Raw genomic sequence first — 12,814 nt, 5'->3', positions numbered from 1 at the left:
TTCCTCCTCATTTTAATTGTTCAACCCTGTTATCTGTCTAATTGTTGTGTTCATTTATGTGGCACTCTGCATTTCCAAAGTGCTTTCTAAGCATCAATTAGTTATTGTACCAGCCTTCTGCCAGTTAGATTGTTCTTTCTCCCTGGGGCTACTGCTTGTTTCCCAGAGGATCTCCAAGGAGCAACCCAAGAAAGAGCTCAGTGGCCTCAGTTATCCACCAAGGACAGAGATCTCCACAGTGTGAACCGTGACCATCTTAGAACCCTAAATTCTGTATGCATTTATTTCTTTTAGAATAATATAATCATAGAATATCAGAACTGGAAAATCAAATTGAATTCTCTCATTTTACAGAAAAAGGAACTGAAGCCTTCAACAGAGAAATGACTCAACATTATTCTTTTCCCTAGACTGTAGTTCAAAACTATTCTGAAGAAGGGCAGCTAGGGTAGATAGACACCAGGCCTAAGTTTAAATACTGCCTGAGACATTTCCCAGCTCTGGGATACTAGGCAGGTCACTTCATCCCAATTGCCTAGCTCTTACCTTATTCTTCTGATACTTAGTATTGATTATAAGACAATAAGCTAAGACCTTATTCTTAGCTTTTTCTTCTGATACTTAGTATTGATTCTAAGACAAAAAGCAAGAATTGTCTAAAGGAGCTCTAAAGGATTTTCTTCTGAGGTGATTTAGCTAATTAATATTTAGTCTGGTAGACTTTTATTTTATCAAATTATAATAATCACATAGGTTTTATAGCACTTTCTAATTTTGAAAGATCTTGCAAATACATTGTTGATTATATTGCCACTATCCCATGGGTATTAGGGAGCTGATGAAGGTAATCAGGGTCCATAATCTGATACTACCTTATCTTTCTAGAATGATTTTCCATGATCTTTTCCATGAGCTCTATACTTCAGCAAAACAAGATAACTCAATAAACTCTATTTCACTCCAGTTTTTTACATTCATTTTTTAAAATGCAGTCCTCTTTGCACGGAATGAATCCCCTTCAAGTTCTAAATTCCAAGATCTCTGTAGAAATGCCCCATCCTTTTCTGACCCACTCTGCCTGTTGAATTTCTTCTTGCTGTTGTTATTTAGCTGTTTTTCAACTATATCCACCTCTTCATGACCCTCATTTGGGGTTCTCTAGGCAAAGATACTAGAGTGGTTTGACATTTCTTTCTCCAGCTCATTTTACAAATGAAGAACTGAGGCAAACAGTAGTAAGTGACTTGCCTGGGGGTCACACAATAAGTAAATGTCTGAGATTATTTTAACTCCTAGAGATGAGTCTTCCTGGTGCCAATTCTGGAGCTCTATCCACTGTTAAATTCCTAAGCACATTTTCTTTTCTTTTCTTTTTTCAAAATTTTTATTTAATTAATCAATTTAGAACATTTTCCCTTGGATACAAGAATCATATTCTTTCCTTACCCTCCTCCCACCCCCTCTAGTAACTGACTTGTATGTAATTCCACTGCATTTTACATGTGTCTTCGATCAAAACCTATTTCCATATTGTTGATGTTTGCACTAGGGTGATCATTTAGAGTCTACATCCCCAATCACATCCCCATTGACCCATGTAATCAAGCAGTTTCTTTTTTTCTGTGATTCTACACCCACAGTTTTTCCTGTGAATGTGGATAGTGTTCTGGATCACTGCATTGCCACCAATGGAGAAGACCATTACACTCAATTGTACCACAGTGTATCAGTCTCTGTGAATAATGTTCTCCTGGTTTTGCTCCTTACACTCTACATCAATTCTTGGAGGTTGTTCCAGTTCCCATGGAATTCGTCCAGTTCATTGTTTCTTTTAGCACAATAGTCTTCCATCATCAACATATACCACAATTTATTCAGCCACTCACCAATTGGAGGGCATCCCCTCATTTTCTAATCTTTTTTTGCCACCACAAAGAGCGCAGCTATGAATATTCTTGTACAAGTCTTTTTCCTTATTATCTCTTTGGGGTACAAACCTAGCAGTGCTATAAATGGATCAAAGGGCAGACAGTCTTTTAATGCTCTTTGGGCATAGTTCCAAATTTCCCTCTAGAGTGGTTGGATCAATTCACAACTCCACCAGCTGTGCATTAATATCCCAACTTTGCCACATCCCCTCCAACATTAATTACTTTCCTTTGCTGCTATGTTACAAGCCAATCTGCTAGGTGTGAGGTGGTACCTCATAGTTGTTTTGATTTGCATCTCTCTGATTATAAGAGATTTAGAACACTTTTTATGTGCTTATTAATAGTTTTGATTCATTTATCTGAAAATTGCCTATTCATGTCCCTGGCCCATTTATCAATTGAGGAATGACTTGATTTTTTTATACAATTGATTTAGCTCTTTATAAATTTGAGTAATTAGATCTTTGCCAGAGATTTTTGTTATAAAGATTTTCCCCCAATTTGTTGCTTCCCTTCTAATTTTGGATGCATTAGTTTTGTTTGTACAAAAACTTTAATTTAATGTAATCAAAATTATTTATTTTAGGGGGCAGCTGGGCAGCTAAGTGGATTGAGAGCTAGACATAGAGATGGGAGATCCTAGGTTCAAATCTGGCCTCAGACACTTCTCAGCTGTATGACCCTGGGCAAGTCACTTAACCCTCATTACCTAGCCCTTATCACTCTTCTGCCTTGGAACTAATACACAGTATTGATTCCAAGACAGAAGGTAAGGGTTTAAAAAAATTATTTATTTTACATTTTGTAATTTTATTCTAACTTTTGTTTGTTCTTAAACTCTTTCCTTTCTCAAAGATCAGACAAGTATACTATTCTGTGTTCAACAAATTTACTTATAGTTTCCTTCTTTCTATTCAAGTCATTCACCCATTCTGAGTTTATCTTGGTGTAGGGTGTGAGGTGTTGATCCAAACCTAATCTCTCTCATACTGTCTTCCAATTTTCCCAGCAGTTTTTATCAAATAGTGGATTTTTGTCCCAAAAGCTGGGATCGTTGGGTTTATCATAGACTGTCTTGCTGAGGTCTCTTACCCTGAGTCTATTCCACTGATCCTCCTTTCTGTCTCTTAGCCATTACCAAATTGTTTTGATGTGTGTATATATATATATATATATATATATACACACATATACATATAGATCTATATATATGTATCTTGGCATTTCATCTTATACAGTTTGTCATTGTTCCCTCTAAGTATAATTCTTCTAGCTACCCAGGTGATAATAACAATTTTTAAGAGTTACTAATATAGTCTTTTCTTATATGGATACAAATCATTTTAACTTATTGGGTCCCTTAAAAAAGTTTTTTTTGCTTTTCCCCCTTTCTTAATTACCTTTTAGTGATTTTTTTGAGTTCTGTGTTTGAGCATCAAATTTTCTGTTCAAGTCCAGTCTTTTCTTTATGAATGCTTGGAAGTTTTCTATTTTATCAAATGACTATACTTTCCCCCTGCAAGAATATAGTCAGTTTTACTTGGTAGTTGATTCTTGCTTGTAGACCTAGTTCCCTTGCTTTCCGGAATATCATATTCCATGCCTTTCAGTCCTTCAGTATAGATGCAGCCAGATACTGTGTTATCCTAACTGTGGATCCATGGTATCTGAATGACTTCTTAGCAGCTTGTAATAGTTTTTCCTTGGTCTGGTAGTTCTTGAATTTGGCTATAAAATTCCTGGATGTTGTCGATTGAGGATTAAGTATAGAAGGTGATCTGTGGATTCTTTCAATCTCCACTTTTCCCCATTGCTCTAGAATGTTGGTGCAGTTGTCTTGGATAATTTCATGTAGAATGATGTCCCAGGCTTTTTCTTTTGTCAGGATCTTCTGGTAGTCCAATGATTCTTAAGTTGACTCTCCTGGACCTATTTTCTAGGTCTTCTGTTGTCTGGATGAAGTGTTTCATATTTTCCTCATTTTTTTTTCATCCTTTTGATTTTGTTTTATAGTTTCTTGCTGCCTTGTGAAGTCATTTGCTTCTAGTTGTTGTATTCTAGTTTTTAAAGACTGAATTTCTTCCCTGGTGTTTTGGTCATCCTTCTCCTTCTGATCTTTCATCTTCTTTGCCTCATTTTCAATCTCATGAATTTTATATTTTTAGACACTGTTTTCTCCTTTTTTGTTCAAGTGCCTCTGTTTCCAGATGACTTATCTTGCTTTTTAAGTTCTTTTTCCAGTTGTCTTCAAGCTCTCTTAATTGTTTTTTGAATTGTATTTTGAGTTCTTCCAAAACCTGTGTCCAATTTGCTGGAGTTTCTGTGTTTTTTTCTTGGTATTACTTGATCCTCCTCTGTTCCATTGATCTTCCTTTGTTCATTTTCTGGATAGAAGCTGTTGATTGTAATTTCTTTTTTCTTTTTCTGTTGTTTATTCATATTTTCTCCTTCTTTCCCCCCTCTAGTTGCCTGTAGTCTTGCTCCTCTCATTATGTGCTGGATCTGTGGGTTTGGGCTATTCTGTCCTGAAGGGGCTTCTTCTCTGTTCTACTGATTGATCAGATTAGTCAGATCTTCCCCTACTGACAGCAGAAGCTGAGAAGGAGCTGAGCTTCCCACTCTGTTATCAAAGTTGTTGCCTGTAGTTTGTTTCTACCTTTGCCCCTTGGAACTTAGTCAGCAAGGCTCTCAGATCAGTTTGTGGAGGAGGGGTGTTGTAGCTTGAGCTTCCCTGCCCTCTTAAGGCTTCTTATCTGTCCTATTGATGAGATTGAGTCAGGGCGGAGTTGATCTGCCAAGCTGGTTGTGCCCTGAGGCCAAAACCTCCAGTGTGAGGGTTAGGGGCAAGATGAAACATCATGGCTGCCACTAGGCTGCCTGCTCTGGGCTTCTCCTCCAGCTGTCTCTACACTGCCTATATTTAATGCTCTGAGCCTGGCACGGCTGTGCCAGTAAGGCACTCTCTCCAGACTAGTACCCTTGCCCACCCAGAGATTAAAGCCATAGCTGGAGGCTCAGCACTGTATATAGGGACCTTCCTTTTTCTTTCCCCTTAAACCAGTGTGTTCTTGAATTCAGGCTTTTTTGGGGGGGTGTACCTTTTAAGTTGAGTCCAGGAGGAGGATTCCCTAGTTCTGTCCTGTTGTTAGATTTGGTTTTCAGTTTCCTCGAAACATTGTGTTTTTGATTTGGTGAGGAAGGGTTTAAGGAGGTCTGAGCTATTGCTGTCTCTAAGCCGCCATCTTGACTCTGCCTCCCTCAGCACATTTGAAAACCTACCTTAAATCCCACTTCTCCTAGGAAGCCTTCCTTGATACCCCCTTCAGGTATAACCTGGACTCTTCCTTTATAAATTTATTATGAATTTAAAAAAAATAATTACCTTGATCTGGTGCTCAGAGTACAAAAAGATGAATTAAATTTAGGTTTGACACACATTTATGAAGCACTTACAGTGTGCCAGCTGCTATGAATACAAAAGATGCAAAATGATGATCTGCTCTTGAGGTCCTAACAATCTGTTGAGGGAAATCATCATCATCATCATCATCATCATCATCATCATCATCATCATCATCATCACCTTCATCTTTAAGGTTTGCAAAGTGCTTTACAGTACATTATTTCGTTGAGCTTCATAATAAGCCTGTGTATTATTTGATATAAGATCTATCCAGATTCTCCTTATTCCAAGTTCAACGCTCTGTCTCCTATGACACAGTGTGTTCTTATAAATGAGAAAACATATAATCAGTTTGAGTCTCACCTGCTTAAGACTTCTTTGGAACTCTATGAGTTGATTCCTTGAGAGTTTGTCACATCATTACACACATTTTAAATAAATTAAATTTGTTTTTTACACAAATTAAAACAAAACTTTTTTTTCCAAGTCTGTGTTTATGTCAAGCTTTTGGGAGCATTTACATCATTATAGTGGTGGTAGATGTTCAGAGTCTCAGTCCCGGAGGAAAATGTCTGGGGGGATTATAAACTGAGCAGGAATCTGGTGGATAGAATAAGGAAGTTTTCCTGCATAAAAGATTTGATCTGGTTGTGACATTAACTTCCTTACTATTTCAGTTTGCTGACACAAACCCACTAAAGAATAGCAGGCATTAAGGGGTGCAACATTCCCCTAGTTTTCTCTCAATTAACAATAACCACTCACATTTCTGGAGGGCTTTCAGGTTATAACAAAGCCCTTTCATTATGACAACCTCATGAAAGGCAAGTAGTATTTGTCTTGTTTTACAGATTAGGAAACTGTGGCTCAGAGGGGCAAAATAATTTAATTTGTGTAATGTAGCCAGCAAAAATCAGAGCCAAAATTCAAATCCACATCTCTTCGACTCTGATTCCAGCTTTTAATTACTTTGTAACTGCCCCTCTGTACTTTATCCCTCTACCCCGAGTGAAAAAGAAACCCTTTCCTAATATGTCTTCTCTGTATACTAATAGCTTTATTCTCAGGAATACACTCAGCAGCACCAACAAATACTGATGATCAGGTGATATCTTTATAAGATGACTGAATCTAATTCATTTTTCATATTTAGCCTTTTATCCAGAAGTTCCTGCTCTTGCAAAGGGTTGAAAGTTACAAATATGTGGCTAGTTGACTTGAGGTAAATTTGTATCACTTTAAGCTTCAGTGAAATGACAAATTAAGGGCCCGTGAAAACATAATTGCTATTCTAACAGCCAGGAGAAGGCGTTTACCATAAATAGGTTGTAAGAAGGGCCTTTTGTGATATTTAAGGGACTTTTGTTTTTTTTTGTTTGTTTGGTAGGAAAATGTTTTGGGTTGCTGGGATATAATTCTAGAGTATGGAGGGGAAAGATGATTTTTCTCATAAGACTTTTTGCCAAATTCAGGAAAGTAACCAGTTCATCCTGCCCATAAAATTCAGATAAAAACAGTTGCCAATCTTTTTCAGTCTTTCTAGGTCTTGGTTTTCTTCATCTGTAACATGAGCAGGGTTGGATTCAATGATCTTTAAGATTTCTTGTCTCTACATTCTATGCAAAATCATCTTATTTTCTTAACTCTTTTGGTTTATCTCAGTCTGCCTTGCCCATATGAGCAAAGTGAAATGGAAATTTTAGCAGTTATCCAGGAAAAATAACAATAAAAGTTGCATTTATATAGCACTTTTTAGCTTTCAAAGCACCTTACCTACATTATCTCATTTGATTCTCATAAAAATCCTGTAAAGCAGGTCTTTATTATTATCCCCATTTTTACAAATGAGGAAACTGAGGCTGAGAGAGATTAACTGACTCGCCCCAGGTCAGATAGTGACTCTAGCAGGATTTAAACTGGTCTTCCTGTAAGTCTCCTACTTTGTCTGCTACGCTACTTAGCTATAAGGAACTCAATCAAGGAGCGAAAAAACAGTCCCTTCCCTCCTCTCCCCCACCTCCAGTTCTTTCTTGGATCGTCAAACTTTTATGTATAGCTCCCTACTTTGAGTTTACCTGAAGAAGAGGTACAGCCCTGTGAGTGAGATTAGATTTTTTTCTTAATAACACCTTTATGCTTCCAGAAATTTCATTATTCACAACTTGTGGAACATTTAACACTCAGATGTGGCAGAAATGTGAATAATTTGCTCCAATCATGTCATGCCCATTTGCAGAATAAGAGTATTAGCTTTTCCATTTGTAGCCATAGACCACATTGGCAAATATTTAAGGGAAAGGCAATTAGCTCTAGTCTCAAAGTGGCAGGGACCCCTCTAAAAGGCTAACAGTACAGAAGGCAAAAGGAGGATCACTAACCCCACAAAATAACACATTCATAGAAATGACAGAGATGGAAACTTTTTCCTTTTTCAGAAAGTCAGTGTGGTATCATAGAAAGGATATTTTATTTTAAGCCAGAGAAACTTAGATTCGAGTCCTGGGTCTGATCCTGGCCTCAACTGATTCTAATCAATTATAAAAGCTCTTGGGGCTGTTAGGTAGCACAGTGGATAGAACTTTAGGCCTGGAGTTGGGAGAATCTGGATTCAAATCTGGCCTCAGATGCTTCATAACTGTGTAACACTGGACAAGTCACTTAACCTTGATTGACATAGCCCTTGCTCTCCTGTTTCAGAGTTGTTACTAGGACAGAAAGCAAGGGTTTAAAAATAATAACAATAATTCATGTTTATATAGCACATTAGAGTTAGATCCTCACAACAATCCTGGCAGGTAATGGCTATTATTATTATTCCTGTTTTACACATGAGGAAGTTGTTTTTCAGAGAGGTTAAGCTAGTAACCCAAAGTCACCTATTCTTGCCCAGGAATATTCTATAATAGGAAGCATTTTTTTTATAAACTCTGAAGTATGATAGAAATGGTTTTGCTCTCACAGTTGACAGGAAATGACTAGTTGAAAAAACCTGTACTAGCTTTTTTTTAATTACTTCATGATAACTATAGGCCATAACTAATTAGAACTAACAATGGCAAGCAGGAATGTTGACATTTAGTAAAGGAAGAGAAATACTCTGAAAGTGAGTCAAGTTGCTCAGTGGATAGAAAGCTTGGTATGCAGTCAGGAAGACTTAAGTTCAAATCCAGCCTCAGATTCTTACTTACCTGTGTGACTTTGGGCAAGCCATTTTAGTCTCTCTCATGTTTAGTTTCTTCATCTGTAAAATGGGAATAATAATAGCACCTACATCCCAGGGTCTCCTGAAGATAAAATGAGATATCTATAAAGTATTTTGCAAACCTTAAGGTGCTATGTAAATGCTAGTTATTATAAGAATGGAAGGGTGCTTTTTTTTTTCTCCTGCAGGAGAAAAATTCATCAGCATTCTAAGGTTTGCCATACCAGCTGAAAAAAAAAGCAAACTAAATCAGTGCTTGCATAAAATTATTTTGAGCACTGATAATTAAACTGCAGAGAAACAAGATGTATCTGCCTGGGACAAAACAAACAGCATTGTCTAGACATTCGCCTGGCAAAACAGTTTGGCTGCTTGCAAATTGTCAGTGCCAGCCTGAGGCTGAAAATGTATACAGTGAAAAGTAATGATTGAGTTTCCTTCAGTCACAGGATAGACCTCATTCTTGAAAGCTCGCCAGTTGCCTGTATGGAACAAGATTTTTGACATGAGTTGTGGGCTTTAGCTGCTTCTGGAGAAAACTAAGCATGGAGCCCTGCCCAACAAGACTATCTTAAACCCTTGCTTGGTGTTTAGGAGTGATAATTGCTACTTGCCAGCTAGATTCTCTTATTTTCTATGTATACTAAAATGTCCCTTCCATGGTTTCTCAGGAAAGGTAATTCTCCATTGGTGACTCCCATCAAAAAGATCCATAAAATTGAAAGTTGGGGTTGATTATCTCGTAATTGGGAAAGTGTGAACCTTTGGAAGTGAGAAGTCCTTAACCCTGGCAGTTTGCTTTGAAATCCTAACATCAATTTTTCTCCATCTCTTATTGTGGATAAGGCTAGAGTCTGTATTTTGAAAAAAAGGACTTTCTAGTACTTATGGGATGAGAAATGGGTCTTTGACTGCCCTAGCATATTACCTGTTCCTTATTCTGACATCTACTAGATTATAAACTTCTCAAGGGCAAGGAGCATATTGTGTTCACCTTTTTATCTTCATAAAAGTACTTAGCAAATGACTTAAAACATCATATAAATTCATTCATTCATTCATTCATTCACTCAGCAGATACTTATTCAGCAGTTATTATGTGCAAGGAACTGGGTGGATAAAAGTGAATAAAATATAATCCCTGCCCTCAGGGAGCTTTTAGGAATGAGAAGGACTGTCATTTTCATCTTCATGTTCAGTACCTATCAAGTTGCCTGACACATAGCAGGCAGTTCACAAACATTTGCTAAATTAAATTGAATTGTGTAACTGTAATTGAAGAATAAGACCATTATGAACATTTTGTGAGAGGGATTCTGTGTAAGGAGGGAAAGTGAATGTTTAATGAATGAATGCATGAATTTCGAGTTAAGACATGAGGTCAGGTTTAAGATCAGATTGATTTTTGCAAATTGAATAATTGAAAATCAACCAGCTAACTCTTACCCAAGTTGTCTACAGACAGGCTTCATGTTTCCAAGATTGCTTGGATAGTGAACGGAGTAAGTTCAAGTTTCCCTGAGTTATGACATCCATAGAACTGAAAAGCTCACTGAGAAATGTATGTACATAAGAAAATTAGAGCTAGATATTGCTTGGTAAAAACAGGGGAATTACAGTGATGCAAAAAAGTTAGAGCTCTTATCTATTGTGAATTCTTCCATCTTTTATATAATATCCTTCCTTATTTCATGAACTCTGATGACAACATTTAGGATTTACTATCATTTCCAAAAATGAACTTCTTAGTCCCTTTTTCCAGTCTTCTAAGAGAAAAATTTTATTTCCAAAATGATGTGAATCTTTCTTAGCAGAGTAATAGTTCTTTGTTAAGTTTCCACGAGCTCCTTTTAAGGTTTCCAATAACTCTGGTATAGTGGGATCAGGCTAGGCCTGTGTTGGCATGTGTGCCAGAGGGAGTTACTCCCCTCTCCCTCTCCACCACACCTGAGGGAGGACATTTCATCACCTGCCCCTCTGTCCAGCAGCCCTGTGGGAGGACTGCAGTGTAAGGTCTCTAAAAAGTTCTCCATCACTGAGCTAGACTGTCCCCCCAGGAGACTGTTGAACTGAAATAAGTATTGATCAGGGTTTTATTTTGTTTTTTGGATTTTTTGTTTTGTTTTGTTTTGCAATGACTTTCCTCTTTTAGAGAACAGTGTTGTTGGAAATCCCAGAGGGGAAAAAAAGATTTAGAGCTAGAGACTTTAGACGTTATCTAATCCAACCATGTCATTGCAAAAGGTACCTCCTAAATGCCATTGAGGGGAAATGATTGTCCAAGGTTGTAACTAGTAAGCCGGAGAGCCAGAATTTTAACTTGGATCCCTTGCTTATAAATTCAGTGTTCTTCCCCCTATATTATGATGCTTTTAATAATATATGTTCCCACTCCCCTTTTCTGTTAGTGCTCTTTCATCTGTGAGGCAGCTAAGTGGCTCAGTGGGTAGAGTATGAGTCCTAGAGTCAGTAAGACTCATCTTCCTGAGTCCAAATTTGGCCTTAGACACTTACTAGTTGTGTCATCCTGGGCAAGTCACTTAAACCTATTTACCTCAGTTTCCTCAACTGTAAAAATGAGCTGGAGAAGGAAATGGCAAAGCATTCCAGTATCTTTTCGAAGGAAACCTCAAATGAGGTCATGAACAATCAGACACTACTGAAACTACTGAGCAACAACAATCTTTTATTCATATAGTAGCAACCTGAATGGGTCATATGGGAAATAGGGTAGCCTAGGGCATTGATATGTGGGGTCATTGGCAAGGATTTCCCTCAGCATCAGTTCTTACCTATTCACTAGCCCTAGCCCATGAAAACTTTACATGTTTTTCTAATACATAGAAAAGTGGGATGTTGTCCATTTGGCTTTGAAAAAGTAATCATAGTTTCTGTCTTTATGAATAACTTCAGCCTGCCTTGCAAGCTTCTTTGTCACAATGGAAATGTATTATTGATTGCTTCATTGCAACAGTTTTAATTTCTTCAGTCTGAAATGTGGACACCCTGGAAGGTTCTTCCTTCATCTCTTCAGTTCAAGAGAATTGTAGAGTACAAGTGCTGACAAGAAATAAAGCAAAAATAGGAAAACCTGAATTTAGAGTTGTTAGAATTGGATGGAACCTTTAATACAGCCCCTTTGTTTTACAGAAGAGAAAAACTGAGGCTCACAGAGGGGAAGTGACTTATCCAAATTCACATAGCATGCAAGTAAGTGACAGCTGGAATTCAAACTCAGGGCATTTGATGCTAAATCCTATGTTCTTTTTACTATGCAAAACTTTTGCAGAGTCTCCCTCTGGGTAGAGTTATTAAATTGGAAAGTTTTACTTTGATATATCCCACTTACCTTACCCATATGAGAAAGAGTTCTTGGCTAAAGGCCAATGGCCTTGGGTTTTAGTCTTGTCTCCACCACTAACTCATATGTAACTTTGAACAGGTTACTTCCCTTTTCTGGTTTTTACCTTCTTCATTAAAATGTAAGGGAGGAATTCCATCTAATTTCTGTGAATCACAGAAGACTTAGACACCTTGATTGAATCAATCAAAAGTATAAACTGAGTCCAAACAATCCCTTAATCAATTTGGTATTGAGAATATAATAAGAATTCTAAATACAAGAATACTTAGACACACTTTTGGACTCTGTATAAAAACAGTAGGCTAGTTACAGAGACAGTTGGTTGAATGGTGGTTGAAACTAGAGGTAAAAGGCTCCTGAGGGGGAACTACCCTGATAGAAATGAAGGTGGGAACAAGTGATGACTTTATGAAATTCAAAGATTCAAAAGATTTAACCTTCTCATAGGATACTGATAATAGTGTCCCTGAGCAGCAATGGCTGATGACAGGGTCCATATTGGAAACTAAGAGATCCATCCTCTAAGAACAAGCTAGACAAATCAAGGAAAGAAAGCTTCAGAGAGTATGATCTCTAATGGCAGAGAAAAATGCTGAGTATGTACTTTATAAAGGCATTGATTCTTACAGCTCAAAAGCTATTCCTAAGGGAAACTTCATGAGACTTCTTCCAAGGTAAAAAAGGACTCAGTACACAGAAGTTATGTTACCAACTTTTTAAAAGGTATTCTTTACATGTGTGATTTAGTATAATTTTATTATAAATTTGAGCCCACTTTCCCCAGGGACCTTGTATGTGCAAGATTTTGGGGTTAGGAATGTGTGTGGATTATCTTTGTAATAACTGTCCTTGCTCTACCTGCTTAGTAAATATCCTTTCTAAAAGCTAACAAAGTTGGGCTAATAATCAGTGGG

The 12,814-nt window shown here is 37.4% G+C and overlaps 1 protein-coding gene across 2 annotated transcripts in view; it reads left to right on the top strand.

Annotated features, from left to right (window-relative positions):
• GNAS (GNAS complex locus) overlaps positions 1-12,814 on the top strand; it is a 331,282-nt gene that overhangs the window by 34,870 nt on the left and 283,598 nt on the right. Inside the window, exon 1 of one of the 2 annotated variants that reach the window (XM_056812901.1) lies at positions 3,252-11,746. The exons of the other annotated variant lie outside the window; for it this stretch is intronic. The gene's annotated coding sequence lies outside the window, so the exon portion shown is untranslated. Of the gene's footprint in view, positions 1-3,251; positions 11,747-12,814 lie in introns of those variants that run through there. 2 annotated transcript variants of the gene reach the window in all.

This window comes from Monodelphis domestica, chromosome 1, assembly GCF_027887165.1.
Source record: "Monodelphis domestica isolate mMonDom1 chromosome 1, mMonDom1.pri, whole genome shotgun sequence".
Classification (NCBI taxonomy): domain Eukaryota; kingdom Metazoa; phylum Chordata; class Mammalia; order Didelphimorphia; family Didelphidae; genus Monodelphis; species Monodelphis domestica.
Note: the sequence above shows the minus strand (reverse complement) of the source record. Positions and strands in the feature narration are given on the sequence as shown.